At 38.1% G+C, this 15,912-nt stretch overlaps 1 non-coding gene across 1 annotated transcript; it reads right to left on the bottom strand.

The window, feature by feature from the left end:
- Positions 1-2,246: 2,246 nt before the first annotated feature.
- Positions 2,247-2,351, bottom strand: LOC149464755 (U6 spliceosomal RNA). The gene has a single exon (XR_016312317.1). It is a non-coding gene; the product is annotated as a U6 spliceosomal RNA (small nuclear RNA).
- Positions 2,352-15,912: the final 13,561 nt, after the last annotated feature.

Genomic DNA, 15,912 nt, shown 5'->3' with positions numbered 1-15,912 from the left:
TGTCAGTACTGAGCAGGTGGGATGAATGCAAACAACTGTTGAGTTTACCCCGTGAGGGGAAACCGGTGTTATGCATACTATTGAACAATAGAAGTTTCTGACAAACCTGAAAACAGACAGATGAGTCTGTCTGTCCACACATAATGACCCGTGAGAGCCAAGTTGAGACTGCTGATGTAAGTACAAGTTTTTTCAATACTCTTGTGGTTTAAAATTGTGATGCCTAATTTAGCTGTTCATGCAAAAAAGAAAAAAATTGTTTAATCTGATCCTAGGTTTTCATTTAATTAAATGTCTATGGAAGGAGACTTGTTTTATACTAAGTGATTATGAATGGGAGCATATGGTCAAAGATTTAGCTGTTCCCAAACCATGGGCATAGGGAGCGGTTCCTGGGTTCAAACACCTGAGAAATCCAGCATTATGCTAGACCAGGGGTGGGCAAACTTTTTGACTTTAAGGCCGCAATGGGTTCATATATTGGACCCGGGGGCCGGACCAAGAGTAGATGAATGATGTGTATGTGTCATCCATAGTAAGTATAGTAATATTCCCCCATAGTAAGTATAGTAATATTCCCCCATAGTAAGAATAGTAATTAATCCCCCATATAGTAATTCATCCCATATAGTAATTCATCCCCCATAGTAATTCATCCCCCATATAGTAATTCATCCCCCATAGTAATTCATACCCCATATAGTAATTCATCCCCCATAGTAATTCATACCCCATATAGTAATTCATCCCCCATAGTAATTCATCCCCCATATAGTAATTCATCCCCCATATAGTAATTCATCCCCCATAGTAATTCATCCCCCATATAGTAATTCATCCCCCATAGTAATTCATCCCCCATATAGTAATTCATCCCCCATATAGTAATTCATCCCCATATAGTAATTCATCCCCCATAGTAATTCATCCCCCATAGTAATTCATCCCCCATATAGTAATTCATCCCCCATAGTAATTCATCCCCCATATAGTAATTCATCCCCCATAGTAATTCATCCCCCATATAGTAATTCATCCCCCATAGTAATTCATCCCCCATATAGTAATTTATCCCCCATATAGTAATTCATCCCCCATAGTAATTCATCCCCCATATTAATTCATCCCTCATATAGTTTTTCATCCCCCATAGTACTATTCCCCCCCAAGTAGTAAGCCAAGTCCCCCCTGGGTCAATTCAGTTACCTTTGCTCCGCGCGTTCCTCTCGCCGTGTTCCCGCGCTGTTCCGGTCTTCAGGGCAGACTGTGAGAGGAGCCTAGCTCCCCTCCCCTCACGTTCGTCACGCTGCCCCGCCTACACACATCCTGACAGCCACATCCGCGGGCCGGATTAAAAGGTTCGCTGGGCCGTATACGGCCCGCGGGCCGTAGTTTGCCCATTGCTGTGCTAGACCCTTCATTTACACTGATGTACCTAGTGCATGGTATAGTTTGAGATGTTAACTGGATATTTAAAATTACACCACTGCCTTACCTTTAAAAAGCCTTAAATTTTTTTTAAGGTTGAATATATGTTTGTTTCAAGTAATAAAGATACCACATTAAAAGGAGACAGTTGGCACAGTATAAACATTCACATGAAAGGGTCACAAGAATTTTGAGGAGTTCCTGGGTTCAAACACCCCCAAAATCCAACATTATGCTAGACCCTCCATTTAAATGTCTTAAATGGGATCTATACTGGTTCAGATTTGTTTTTGAAGGTCGAACATATATTTTTTTCAAGTATTAAAAATGCCATATCAAAAGGAGACAGTTGTCACAGTATAAACATTCACATGAAATGGTCACAAGAATTTCAAGGCAAAAGTGCTGCTTTAACTCCTTGGCTCCAACAGCATGCATATATGCGGCCTCTCGGCAGATGGGCCCTAAAGTCGAGAGGTCACGTATATGTATACTAAAATGTGAACACAGTAATGCAGAGAGCGTGCACCTTGCAAGCTCCTGGAACAGTTACCAGCAGCTAACAGCTCCCAATCACTACATGCGATTGGCAGCTCCCTGATCATGTGACTGCTGTGACAGCCAATTACAATGGTCACATGATCATAAACCCTGCCCCGTCTTCTGGCATCTGAAACCCCTTAAAGGGCCGGGAGGCGCCAGCACCAAGGAGTTAAATGAATAATAGTACAATATAAACCAATTTGGTAGGATGTACTGGTGTCAGAAAGAGAGAGGTGGAACAACAGGGAGGAAGAAGGAAAGAAAGAAAAAAGGGGAGGGATATGGAACCCTTCTTGAATTTGCATGTCATCCTTGCACAGGGATCATGCTAATCTTCTCTGAATCATTCAAAATCTAGATTTTTGTTTAGATTTTAGAAAATTTTTAAGCAACTAAACCTGTAATACAAGAGACCACAAAACCACAGGATTCACAGAGGATTATGTTTTTTGTTTAAAGAAACAGAATAGTGACATTTCTTGCTTTTAGAAACACTCTCTCTGAATAAAAACTTCAAGAGATGGAAGGTAATAGCATTGAGTGACTCCTTGTGTGTGCAAATTTGAGCTTGAGTCACTGAGCTCTGTGAATAATAGCTTTTTGTAACAAAGCAGCTAAGAACTGCCTGGTGATCATTTGAGTACAAACCAAGGGCTCCATCTTTTGGTCAGAAACGTTTCAGAAGCAAAATATCATATAACTAAGAAAAAGAAAAAATATTTAAAATGTTTTAGTTCTGAACATGTTGCTTTGACGGGCATGTAGAAATTCTGCTTCTGTGTAAAATATACTGTTGTACAGCATACAAATAAAAAAAAAAGTGTTGTGGAGGCCAGTACAGTATAACACTATTAAACCCATGAAGCTAATCACATCCAAGCAGTGTTTAGAAAAGGTGTGCTTTTTGTTGTTTCATCTGAGAAAATCAGAACACACATTGAGAAGAAAACAGAGAAATTAAAACGTGTTAACATGGGGTGATATTGTATTGTTTAATGCAGCATCTTCATTCTTCAAAAGAATATTTGATTTTTTCAGAACTACAGTGCCACCTTCTGTTCAGCCACATCAAGCTTAGCTAAGTGTATGAAATGCATTAAGTGCATGGAGTCCCAAAATTTACAGCAGAGGTCAGTTGTTAATATACACTATGTGTTATATACCAAATGTAAATGACAAAAAGTGCATACGATTGAGAAATACACAATATTTAATATATAAACATATTAAATTACATGATTTTTATTTTTTCCTTCTGTGTCCACGATTCACTGCCTGATAGTGCTATGATAATGCTTTTCTAAATCTTTTTTTTGGAATGCATTAGTTGAAAAGTATATATGGATTAAGTATGAGTTGAGAGTAAATCAGTGAACCATACATACCATTTTGAATAGCATGATTCAGAGATTTAAAGCAGAACTCTTGGTTAGTGGATAAGTCAGGGGCAGACTGACCATTTGGAAACTCGGGCACTGCACGAGGGCCCGGAGTCAGTAGGGGCCCCATGAGATGCCCCTGGTACATTTTTCATAGGCTTTTTTGAGTTTGGCCAAGGGTACAGGGGCCCCATGATCCCCTATTGCCCGGGGCCTCATGAGTTGTAAGTCTGCCCCTGGGATAAGTACATATTTGTGTCTCATCATGCTGAAAAATTTGCAGTTCTGCTCAGCCACTCGGGAATGGGATTGAAAAACCCATGTCAGTCTGAGTCCTAGTCTATTTGGACTGCATTACAGTTGGCCTTGTTCATACATTCTCAAAATACTGACATTGAACAAACACGCCTATATCGCTAATGCGTGTTGTTCAGCGCATTTGACGCATGTTTGACACATGGTAAAAAAGAACCCCAGATATCTATTTTTTTGTTGTTGTGAACAAAGCCTAGCTCAGCCTTTCTCAACCTTTTTGAGACAGAGAAACCCCTAAGATAGCTTTCCAGTCTCAGGGAACCCCTGCTAAAATGACTATATCTACAACTCATGATACATTAGTGTGAAGATCAGTGGGAAGAATTCTCCCTATACTTGTGGTTACTGGGAGTAATTATCCCCTTAATGATAGCTAAAAAGATGAATGGTGTCAGTGGGAACTTATCTGAGAGGCAGAACTTGCTGATTGCTCAAGGAACCCCAGCAACCTCTGGAGGAACCCTAGTTGAGAAACCCTGGCCTGACTCACTGCAAACACATCCCAGCTCATTTATGGCAGGTTACCTTAGACTTGAATGGAAGGAGTTGAGATGCTTCAACTTCTTCCAAACTTGACATTTAGCTTCATTTTTGAAGTGCAGTAATGCAACAGGATGCAAATGCCTCATTATTTGATCATGTGAGCAGCATTGCGTGCTGTCCCAATTATCAGTTTCAGGCTGCATTACTAAGAGTTTGAGGAGCTTTAAAAAGTACCTCAAACTCCCGCTTTTAACCACTTCCTAACCAAAACTGGTCATCCAGGTTTGGGAGGGTGTCATATGACGTCCTCCCATAACGGGACCCCAGCGCACCCCCATCGGCTTGCACCCGGCACTGTCTGTGTTTGCTATGTCCTTTGCCCAGGGTCAGTAGGGGGCCCCATGAAATGCCCCTGGTACCTTTTTTATAGGCTTTTTTGAGTGTGGGCAAGGACACAGGGGCCCCATGATCCCCTATTGCCTGGGGGCCCCATGAGTTGTCAGTCCGCCCGTGGTCACACAGTATTTGTACAGTGGTTTTTCAAACCCATTTTTTTGGGGAAAAAAGTACACTTTTTTAATTTTAGTGCATAAACACAATACATAACCCAATTGTTTTTGTAAAATATAAAAGATGATGTTAAGCCAAGTAAATAGATACCAAATATGTCACGCTTTAAAATTGTTCATGCCTGTGCAACAGCGACAAATTATGCAAATTTGACTATTCTTAGGAGAAACTTTAAAAGCCTTTACAGTTTACCACTTTAGATTTACAGAGGAGGTCTACTGTTAGAATTACGGCCTAGGCTCTGATATTCCCAGCAATACCTCATATGTGTGCAGCTGCAGACATCACTGCAACATAATCACCAAAAGTCCAGCAGAGTACAAAGTTTCTCAACAAAGTTTTGTTTCCCAACAATCTGCTGAAGTAGCATAAAAACATTTTAACTGCTTCCCGACTGCCCTATAGCAGAAATATTACTACAGGGCACACGGGTGCACAAAATCACATATATATACGTGATTTTGTATCTCCGGGTAGGGGCCGCACGTGAAGTGATTTCCAAGCATCTCCAAAGGGGAGGAAAACTGTATGTAAACAAAACATTTCTCCTCCCTGTCGGCGCAAAAAAATGGCCTGGTCAGGAAGGGGGATAAATCCTCAGGAGGGCAATTGGTTAAAGAAGTAGGTCAAACAGAATGATAGAAGAAAAGGAAAGTATCAGTAAAAAGCACTGGATTGGGCAAATGTTTCCCATTTATGGTTCACAGTTGTAGGTATGACGAACTTAAAACCTGGATTCAATAGGACACCTTGTCTGCTACTACATGTTATATAAGACACCTAAGTAGAATAGGAAGGGTTTTAATGATGTCAATATCCCTATTGTTACAGGGAAGAAAAGAGTGGAAGAAAGAGTACATTTCTCCATTAGGGACTCCGAAAGCAATTAAAACAATTCTATAGTTGAGTGGGAAGAAAAAGAGATTCTTATTATGGTCTCCGTTGACATCAGAGAGACTTTCCCTAACTTTGTTACCTGGTAACATTGGTTACTGGGAGAAAAAGTGAGCTGAAATATTCCTAATATTCACAGGAAAAAATATATATAGTGGCAGCCACTGAAACCAGAAAATGCTATTGTGTACAGGAGGGAGAGGGGTGTTTTGAACATCTAAAAACTGTTACCAACATTTTGACTAAAAACAGAGATAGACAGCACCACTCTACTTCTCAATAAAACGTTATTGTCCACTGAGCAATAATACATACAGTAAGTGTATAAAATGTATTAGATGTTTTACAAATTCTGTACAACACTGCCTTAAATCACCGACATTATCATAGAAATGTGGTTTATGACTATAAATTTATTGGTCAATCACAGTCCCTGGAATTCATAAAGGCCGGCACAGACAGATTTTGTGAAAACATCTCTCGTGTGTTCTAAATGAGGTGGAGCATGTGCCAAATTCATGTACTTGACCTTGGCACATGCTGCACCACCTTTAGAATGCATGTGAGACACTTTTGCAAAAATCTATCTGCACCAGTTTCTCAATCCAAGCGAGAGTTGGTCCTAATTAGCCCCACTTTTGTAAGATACAAACTGTCGGCAATTTATTTTGGATTTGGCACAATGTAAAAGTGGACAATTTTAGAAGTACCTGAATTTGGTGCACGAGTCACTGTCAGAACCAAAAGTGTTGTATATGCTTCTTGAATTGGTCACAGTACATTAACAAGGATTAATGCCAGGAAAGTAGTGCAGCAGGTTTATTGAATTCCCCCAATGTGTTTTGTGTATAAGAGTTTTTATCCTTCACTATCTCCTTGTTTCTACATTTTAAGCTTCTGTTAGGGTGAAACAGATTAGGGGAGGAGCCTGTATCCTTCGAAATGTTATATCTTAGAGGATGTTATAATTTTATCAAGGATTAAGTAGTGGTGGTGTAGCCTGTTCTTTCTATATGGTGCCTGTTACTCGGGAGAGAAATGCATCTTGCTGGGCGGGTGGTTTGGGGAAGTATATGCTTGAGAGCAAAGCCAAGGTTTTACCTGTTTCCTTAAAAACAAAGACACTTGGCCTGATTTAATAAGGTTCATACATGTATACCGGTGCATCAATTTTATAATGCTGGGGGATAGTGGGGTTTGTTTTGTCATGTATACTTTTGAGGATCTTGACCGTGTTAAACATACTTCCTATAGATACTGGTTGCCTAGAAATTAGAGATGTTTAGGTGTTTTTTATGTTTAAATATTTATTTTTTTATGATATATGTCACAGGTGAGCCTAACAAACTCTACCTAACACATTTATTTTATAAAGGTCTGTAGTTTACTTGATATTGAAATGTTCTTTTCAAACAATGCTGAAACATTTGTTTGTAAGGAGTTAAATATCTAGCTTAGCTATAAGTGAAAGTGCACATTCCACACATCTGCTAAAATAGTTTTCTGTACAATTATAAAAGAACAAAGCGTTTCTAAGTTGTTTGAATATTTGAATGCAAGAATTCAATGTAGAGTTTAGTAGTAAAAAGAAAATGAAAATTCCATTTACATCAGTGATAAGAAGTATTTAATGCAAGCATGAAAGGTTCTGATGGATCTTCCATCCTCCAGTGCAAATTGACCCCGACACCAGTCAGTCATACAAGCTTCTACACTGAATGACTAGTTTTAACTGTAGCGCTACCCCCTTAGTAGTCGCTAAGTTTTGGGTCCTCCTAAAGCTCTGCACAGCCAGACAACATGCAATTTTCCACACTTTGCACACTGGAGTCAAATAATAATCCTTGAGCTTGATTTTGTAGTTTTATTTTGGAGTTAAACTTGGATGGGGTCTAGGGATGCCTGAGGAACTGTAAACTTGAGGACAGACTCCTTAGCAACTATGTACAAAAATGTGGATAGCAACAGTCTTTCCTTGAAGAGCACCAAAGGCTCTTTGGTTTTGCCTCCTCAGACCCCAAATGATTCCTCCTCTTCACCCAGCTGTCTGAGGGTATCTCTGGGCAAGGGGGACCAAGAGCTGTAGATTTAAAACAGTCCCAGATAAAGACTAGTTGGGTATTGCACCTGACCGCCCCTCCCCTTATCTGGCCCAGGGGGTGTAGGAGTACTCATTCTGTCTTTCCCTGTTTGCTTGGTGGGTTCGTGGCTGCCTTCAGGCCTTATGCTGGGCTGGCTCCTTCCCTACTTCACTGGCCGTCCTCCCAAGGAGATGATGGAACAGAGGGGATTCTCCTTTCCAGAAACCTACCTGCAGGTGGGCTCCTCTCCCTGGGGTCCCCTCCCAGGCTCCTCCCTCCATCCTTCCTCTCAGTCCATCTTCCACCCAACTCTCCCCTGCTCCTAGGCTCTGTGATACTTAAGGATTGTCCTGGTCACCATGCTCAGCCTCCTGCCGAAGGATTGGCCAAGGTCCCTCAAGCATGCAGATCTGAGAGTCCTCCCCTCCTTCATCCCTCCTCCAGAAAGCTCTCAGGTTTCTGGAGAGGTGGAAGGGCTTTGGAATCTCTGACCTTCAGAACCTCCTTAATCTGTCCTGAGGTGAACTCCTGCCTCACTTACAGGCTGACTCATCCCAGGCTACTACTCAACTTCTACCTAACAAAAACTGCCTAACTAACCTGGAGGGTGTTACACAACTAACAGACAATACGTTTTCAACAAAGAGCTAACACAAGCCCAGTACACAGCGAAGCAAGCTAGAGTTGATATCACCAAAGCAAACACTTTCAATGTATAATTTAGTTTTTTTTACACTCATAGTCATTCCTCTCTGGAAAATTGCAATTCAGTTCAGCAGATGACATATGGTAAAGGAGAATTTTACTAGCTGATAGCAGGAGTTGCAAAAAAAACTCTCTGTAGCTCATGTTGCAGCCATTTTTTCCTGAAGACTTTTTAATGGTGGATTATATGATCTACTGGTAGTTATGAGCAGTGCACATCCTGCAAAAACAGATTGGGGCAGCTTAGAAAGAAACTGGCAAGAACAAAACATTTTTTCAATTATGAAATAAAAGTCACACATTTTATCAGTGAATCTATAGAAGGTGTTAGGACTTGAACATTTTAGGACAACAGAACTAACCTCTGAGTCACAACATCACTATATATAATATACAATCACAAGAATCTCTAAATTGAAAGTATCACAATCCATCAAAAAGAAGTATTTGTTTTAAAGAAAAATAATAGCAACTGCATGACAGTGCATGTATTTTTTACCCACTATTGCAAATAATATTCATCATGCATCCACACTTTGTAGTCTCATTTTATATAAGATCTGTATTTTAGCATTTTTATGTTGACATAGTGACAATTCATATAATCTTAAGACTTACAATTATCCCACAAATAAATTATTAAAATCAGATAACTAAATCAGATAACTAAAATAATTGCTATTTTCTATTTGAATTGAAAACTTAGACTTATGTTCTTTACATTTATTCACTAAAACTCATTACATGGTTTAAAGAAAAACAGATGGATGCCTACACAGAAGAAACTGAAAAGAAAAAAAGGTCACATTGCTCATTTCAGGAAAGGATAAAGAATAAATCGATTAAATTCAGAGTTTCTCTCCTCCCAAAGGTGATATGAAACATAATTGTCTATAAATATTAGATAGAATCTACTTTTTGATCCTTAAAGCCAAATAACTTTAGAGACTGGCAAGTCACTTTGTAAATACCATGACATGTCCCTCGGGACCAAGTAAAGCATTAGACAGAGAGAGCATATTCATAATAGTTTCATTACTTAGTGATTTCATGAAAGCCTATGAATTGATGCTAGTTTTATGGGAATTTTTAACACAAAGTTCAATTTTAGAAATCCACAATGAATAGTAAAATGAATTACATACACAAACCATTTATATTCACATATTTCACCTAACTCTGTAATACGTCTAGAGTACAGCAGAAATGACAGTAATTTATTTTACAAAATAGATGCTAGAATGGAGTCCCCATGGAGTAAGGCATAACAGGAGGCTTAAGCCTTTATGGAAAAGAACAGGAGAAGCAGAACTTGCAGACACTGGTTACTTTGGGACCACTGTCAAAAAAGTATTGTGTCATATAGAAAGTACTAAATAAGTAGATGCTATTATGATTTCTGGGTCAATTTTGTTTTTTAAATTCTATTTTAAAATATAGTAGTTTAAAGTTTATAAACTCTTTTCTGTATGTATACATAATTTATTTTCCTTAGAAAAAAAAACATTGAATACATAAAAAAGGATTTATAGAGCACTATGGAATACTAAATAACAATAGTGACAGCCTGTGCTGAAGAATGCTTTTTCTAATGGAAATCTCCAACAATTCCTTTTTACAAAGGAGTAACTGCTCTGACTCCTTCATTTGTGTGTGTAACTTTTAGCGTGAAACAGAAGCAGAGGCCTAATGTGCTGGATAAAACAAAATGTGAAATATTACTATGGAATATTTTAAATTTATCCAAAAACAACAAAAAAAATATTTTTAGCTTCGACCTTAATAAGTAAAGAAAAAAGTCTTATGGCCAAAATGAGAGATTTTGTCTTATTTTGGTCTTAGGTGCTCTTGTATTTCAATGTACTTCATCCTGTCTTGGATTCGGAGGGTAAGAATTTTTCCAACAATGCTAGCTGAGAACAGCAATATAAAAAAACTGGGGAAATTATCAAAAACAAAAAATCTTTTGTCCATGGTCTCATTTCAGATTTTTTTTTTGTCCTATAAAAAACAAAGAATCAAAATTAGTCTCAGATTAATGGAATGCTCCATCTAGCATTTTGTCAGTGTGTCAGTCTTGTACAAGAACTATGCATTGAGTTTAGTCCTAAACCTCCAGACTTAATTTTTTTTACTAAAGATTGATATCACTATTCCTAACATCTCCTGAGCTACATCTTGATGAATTGTTTTGAACCTAGCATAAAGAAAGTGTTCCTTTTTGAAAGTATTCAAAACCATTTAACAAAACTGTCAGATATAAAGCTACAAGTGACCATCTGACATCAGCCATAAACTCCTAAAATACCCAATTATAGCAGTAATTTCAATAAAAGCAATTTCTACTACTTTTTTGTTCCTCAATATTATCGTTGAAATATTTTCTCTTTATTTCAGGCAGTGGTAACATTTTTCTGTACTGCAATTTTTATTAATCTTTCATTTCAGCTGTGTTGTGTTCACGAGAAAAGACATAACACACACTAATTTTAATGGGAAAAATACATTTTTTGTACCATAGCATCAATTGGTTTGCACTTAGAAAGGTAAATTCATCTAAAAATAATAATTCTAATGAATAAAAATAGGAGTCTGATGGGTGCTTAATTATGGCATTAGTACTGAATGCTATAATAATGGAGTATGTAGAATTGCTCTGCAGCATGAGCCAACCAGCCTTGGGTTTGGAGTTATCAAGTGTATAGACAGCAAGCTTATGCTCTAACACGCAAACTACACAAACATTTACAAGCTTTGAATGGTTTTATTCTTTAACCAAATGTTTTAGGTGTATCTTTTGCAAAATCTTTCTGTCATATTAGGTGTTCTCATTTCTATGAGTTTGTGCCCTTGTTCACATATTTAAATATTAAAAGATGCATATTTTATGTACACATTCAACTAGTCTTTATGCATTTGAACTTGTGCTATTGATTTTAATGAACCATGCATATAAGCTTCAGTGCTGCATGCACTGCATAATTGTGAACTGTACCACTTACAATATAGTACAGTACACTTTTTATGAGTTTACCCAGCTCCCTACATGTGAGCAAATTATTTAATTTCTTCTATTAGCCAGAAGTAATTGAAATTCAATGTGGAAATTATTATAATGATTTTAAATTTTGATTATAGATATGTTTTAGATTTCATTTACTTCTCTGTAAGCTGAAATGTTCCATTTGTTTGAATTCAAAATCTCCAGACAGCAATAGCGTTGAGACTAAAACTCCTTTTTTATATTCCAAAGGTCAACACCTTTTTCAGCATACATTTGACATATTTTACATACGTTGTGTAATATTAAGTATTAGAAAAAATTATCTAGATGCTATATTTCCTTGTAACACTATTTCTGTCATTCTTTCTAAATGGACTTGGAAATTCCCTCGATTTGGTCTTGACCAGTGTGTCTATAGGCAATGCCATAGGGACATGTATCAATGCAAAAAAGCTATATAATACTGTTCACTGGGGATAGGATCTTTAAATGTGGCTTTCAGGACATCGTTAAAAATACACAAACCCTTTAACCACCATGTTCTTGGGTTGCCTCAAATCTGCAAGTTGCGAATACAGTACAATTTTTAAAAGTGACATTGTTAGTTTACAAACAATGACTTCATCAAAGTATTCCTACCAGCTTGTCTACATACAGACCCCATTGGGCATTTGTAATTTGCAATGGGATTGGGGGGGGGGGGCAGCATTGGCATTTGATTGTTTGTCAGTGAGTCAACTTCATTGTGACCTAAATCACTGGTTGTTGTGATCGATGTTGTATTTACATTGTGGGACATTTTTTTTTAAAATAAATTTCTTTTCTAACAGTATGGTTGTTCTTATTTACTTTTTGCATTTTTTTAGTGAATGAGTATCAAGGGGTACTATGTACCCTGTATGCATTCATGTGGAAGGGGGGTCTTATATCTGGGGACCTTTTATTTTAAAAGGGGGTCGCTAAATTTAATAAGTCTCCCTGCAGACCCTCACATCCACTTTTGGGGATGGAATATAGAGATGAGGCCTCTGTTCTCAAAGGGGACAACGTGCCTTGCAAGAAGGTAGAGAATTTGCGTCCCTGCTTGCAAGGTATCCTCCCAATATTTATGGCATGTAGCATGGTATGAGAAGGGTGCTCGATCTCTGTTCCATATTTCCTGGCCAGCCAGGCTGAATTCCTGAATAGGGGCCCTTTATGGAAGTTTAGGAAGGCCTCCATTTCCTTTTTTTATGGAGCTGGTCCTTAACAACCAGGAAGAGGCTGTCACATTCAGCAGTGATAATAATATCACTTCTGCATATTTCATTTCAAACTGCAGTTGGAGGTTCGCATGGCTGAACACCCATTCATTTGGCTGTTCACACAGGATTCTCTATTGATTGTGCACAGTGAGGTCTCCCTTATGTTTTTTCCCCTGCTGGGTCAAATGTCCTTAGCCTTTAGTGATAGGCTATTTTCCCTATTGGTTAATGTTAACCCTCATGGTTGAATGCTCTTATGTCTACTTTTTTCTTAGGATCGAATGGTAGGACCCCTTATTGTCATCCATATTCCACCAACATTTACTGATTTACTAATTAATTCACTATTTTTCTTATCCTCTTTGTTATCATTTTTAAATATTTTCCCATTTCCACAAAAGCCTTTCAATTACTGCAGTGTATCACTTCATTGTCTAATTTTTTCTAATTTCCAGTATTTCTTGGTTGCTTACCACATTCAGCAATGTTAGATTGGTGGATAGGCATTTCTGGCATACAAACCCATTGTTTTTGTTATTGACACACATTTTCTGAGCCCTGTGATATAAAGATACTTTTTTACTGGCACTATGGATGATCTGTTAGAATCCATAGCACTGGGGCAAAATCTTTACTGTAAAAATAGATTTACTGGGGTGGAAATGTCAGGCCAAGCAGGGACTGCAAAAGTCACAGCTGAGACTTGGCCCATTCTCCAAGGAGTTCATGCTTGTTACCACTCCCCACTCTCTGGGCTCTGGGCCTACATTTAACAGTTTCCATGTACAGTTGGGTCCATATATATTTGGACACTGGCACAATTTTAGTTTTTTTCAGGTATTTACCAAAACATATTCAAGCGATAGTTATATGATGGATATGGGCTGAATGTGCACACTCTCTGGTTAAATTTGGGGGTATGTACATCCAAATTGGAGGAAGGGTTTGGGAATTACACCTCTTAAGAGTAGCCATCCTCCTTTTTCAAGGGACCAAAAGTAATTGGACAATTGAAAATAATCATAAATAAAATGTTCATTTTAAATATTTTGTGGAGAATCCTTTACTGGCAATGACTGCCTGAAGTCTGGAACCCATGGACATTACCAAAGACTGGGTTTCCTCCTTTCTGATGCTTTGCCAGGCTCTAACTGCAGCTGTCTTCAGTTTTTCTTTGTTTGTGGGTCTTTCTGCCTTTAGTTTTGCTTTCAGCAAGTGAAATGCATGCTCAATGGGGTTGAGATCAGGTGATTGACTCGGCCATTGCAGAATATTCCATTTATTTTCCTTCAAAAGCTCCTGGGTTGCTTTTGCAGTGTGTTTTGGATCATTGTCCATCTGTGCTGTGAAGCACCTTCCAATCAGCTTTGCTGCATTTGGCTGAATCTGGCCTGACAGTATATCTCTAAACACGGCAGAATTCATCCGGCTGCTTCTGTCTTCTGTCACATCATCAATAAACACCAATGACCCAGTGCCACTGGAAGCCATGCATGCCCATGTCATCACACCGCCTCCATCATGTTTTACAGATGTTGTTGTGTGCTTTGGATCATGAGCTGTTCCAAGCCTTCTCCACACTTTTTCTTCCCATCATTCTGGTACAGATTAATCTTCGTTTCATCTGTCCAAAGAATGCTTTTCCATAATTGGTCTGGCTTTTTTAGATATTTTTTGGCAAAGTCTAATCTGGCTTTTCTATTCTTCAGAATTATGAATGGTTTGCACCTTGCGGTGAACCCTCTGTATTTGCTCTCATGAAGTCTTCTCATGATTGTAGACTTTGACAATAATACTCCCACCTCTTGGAGAGTGTCCTTCACTTGTCTGGATGTTGTGAATGGGTTTTTCTTTACCATAGAGAGGATCCTGCGATCATCCACCACTGTTAACTTCCATGGACGTCCATGCCTTTTTATGTTTCTGAGCTCACACGTTCTTCTTTCCTCAGAATGTACCAAACTGTTGATTTGGCCACTCTTAATGTAGCTGTGATCTCTCTGATGGATTTGTTTCATTTTTTAAGCCTTTCACTTGCATGGACAGCTCCTTTGAATGCATGATGTAGGTTCACAGCAATAGCTTCCAAATGCAAATACCAAACTTAGAATCAACTCCAGACGTTTTACCTGTTTAATTGATGAAGAAATAATGAGGGAGTAGCCCACACCTGGCCATGAAACAGCTTTTGATTCAATTGTCCACTTACTTTTGGTCCCTTGAAAAAGGGGGGATGGCTACTCTTAAGAGCTGTAATTCCTAAATCCTTCCTCCAGTTTGGATGTACATACCCTCAACTTAGACCTGAGTGTTTGCACTTTGAGCCCATATCCATTATAGGACTATAGCTTGAATATTTTTTGGTAAATACCTGATCTAATATTGTGCCTTGGTCCAATATATATGGACCTAACTGTACATCCTTTAGCCTCTGCAGTAGTTGCAAGTGGTTTTGCGGAGCATAAAAAAAAGGTTTGCAGTACACCAAGGTGGTCATGGGGGAGCAAATCTAAACTTTGTGGGCCCCTACCTTTTAGGCTGCAGTACTACATAAAGCTATAAACATATTCAACAACTTTTTTTTCCAAATACACTGCTTTTTTACATAGCCCAGTACATAACACATTTATTGTACTTAGATTCAGGGATCATTATTTTCAACAATCTACTACGTTTAGAAATTATTGGGTGCCATGACTAATTTCTGTTTTTTCCTGTCCCTGCATCTCTTTAATCCAGTAAGGTTAGAACAGAATCTATAAGCATTATACACAAATAAAAGACTCATAATTTACCTAGCATTGTTATAAAAGAACCTAAACCATTTTTCATCATCATTAAAAGTTTGTGAAAATAACTATTAGCAGTCTAGAGTTATATAATTAGTTAGTTGTTGCCTTGATTTTGGTATATTCTTTTGTTTTGAAGCTGGGAATCTGATAAAACATGCCTTTCAGACAGATTGCATTATGCACACAAACCCCATTTTTTAGTTTTATGTTACAATTTTACAAATAATGAAGATAATATTTTTAAACAATAATTACTAGTTATGCTGAGGACACCAGGGCAATATTGATTTAATCAAGCGATTTTACAATCAGTTTGAGATGAACAATATTAAAAGCGGCACTGAAATGATGCTCCACTATATCACACATCTGATTAAACTGGAGGCAGCTTCCTATAATGGTGCCATCTGTTATTTCTTAATTGACTCATGGATAAATATTTTATGGGGCATAACAATGCGCAGAATTGTGGTG

Source organism: Staurois parvus, unplaced genomic scaffold, assembly GCF_062004578.1.
Source record: "Staurois parvus isolate SC_StPar_1 unplaced genomic scaffold, SC_StPar_1.0 ptg000147l, whole genome shotgun sequence".
NCBI classification, from domain to species: Eukaryota; Metazoa; Chordata; class Amphibia; order Anura; family Ranidae; genus Staurois; species Staurois parvus.
This window is presented reverse-complemented; position numbering and strand designations above follow the sequence as displayed.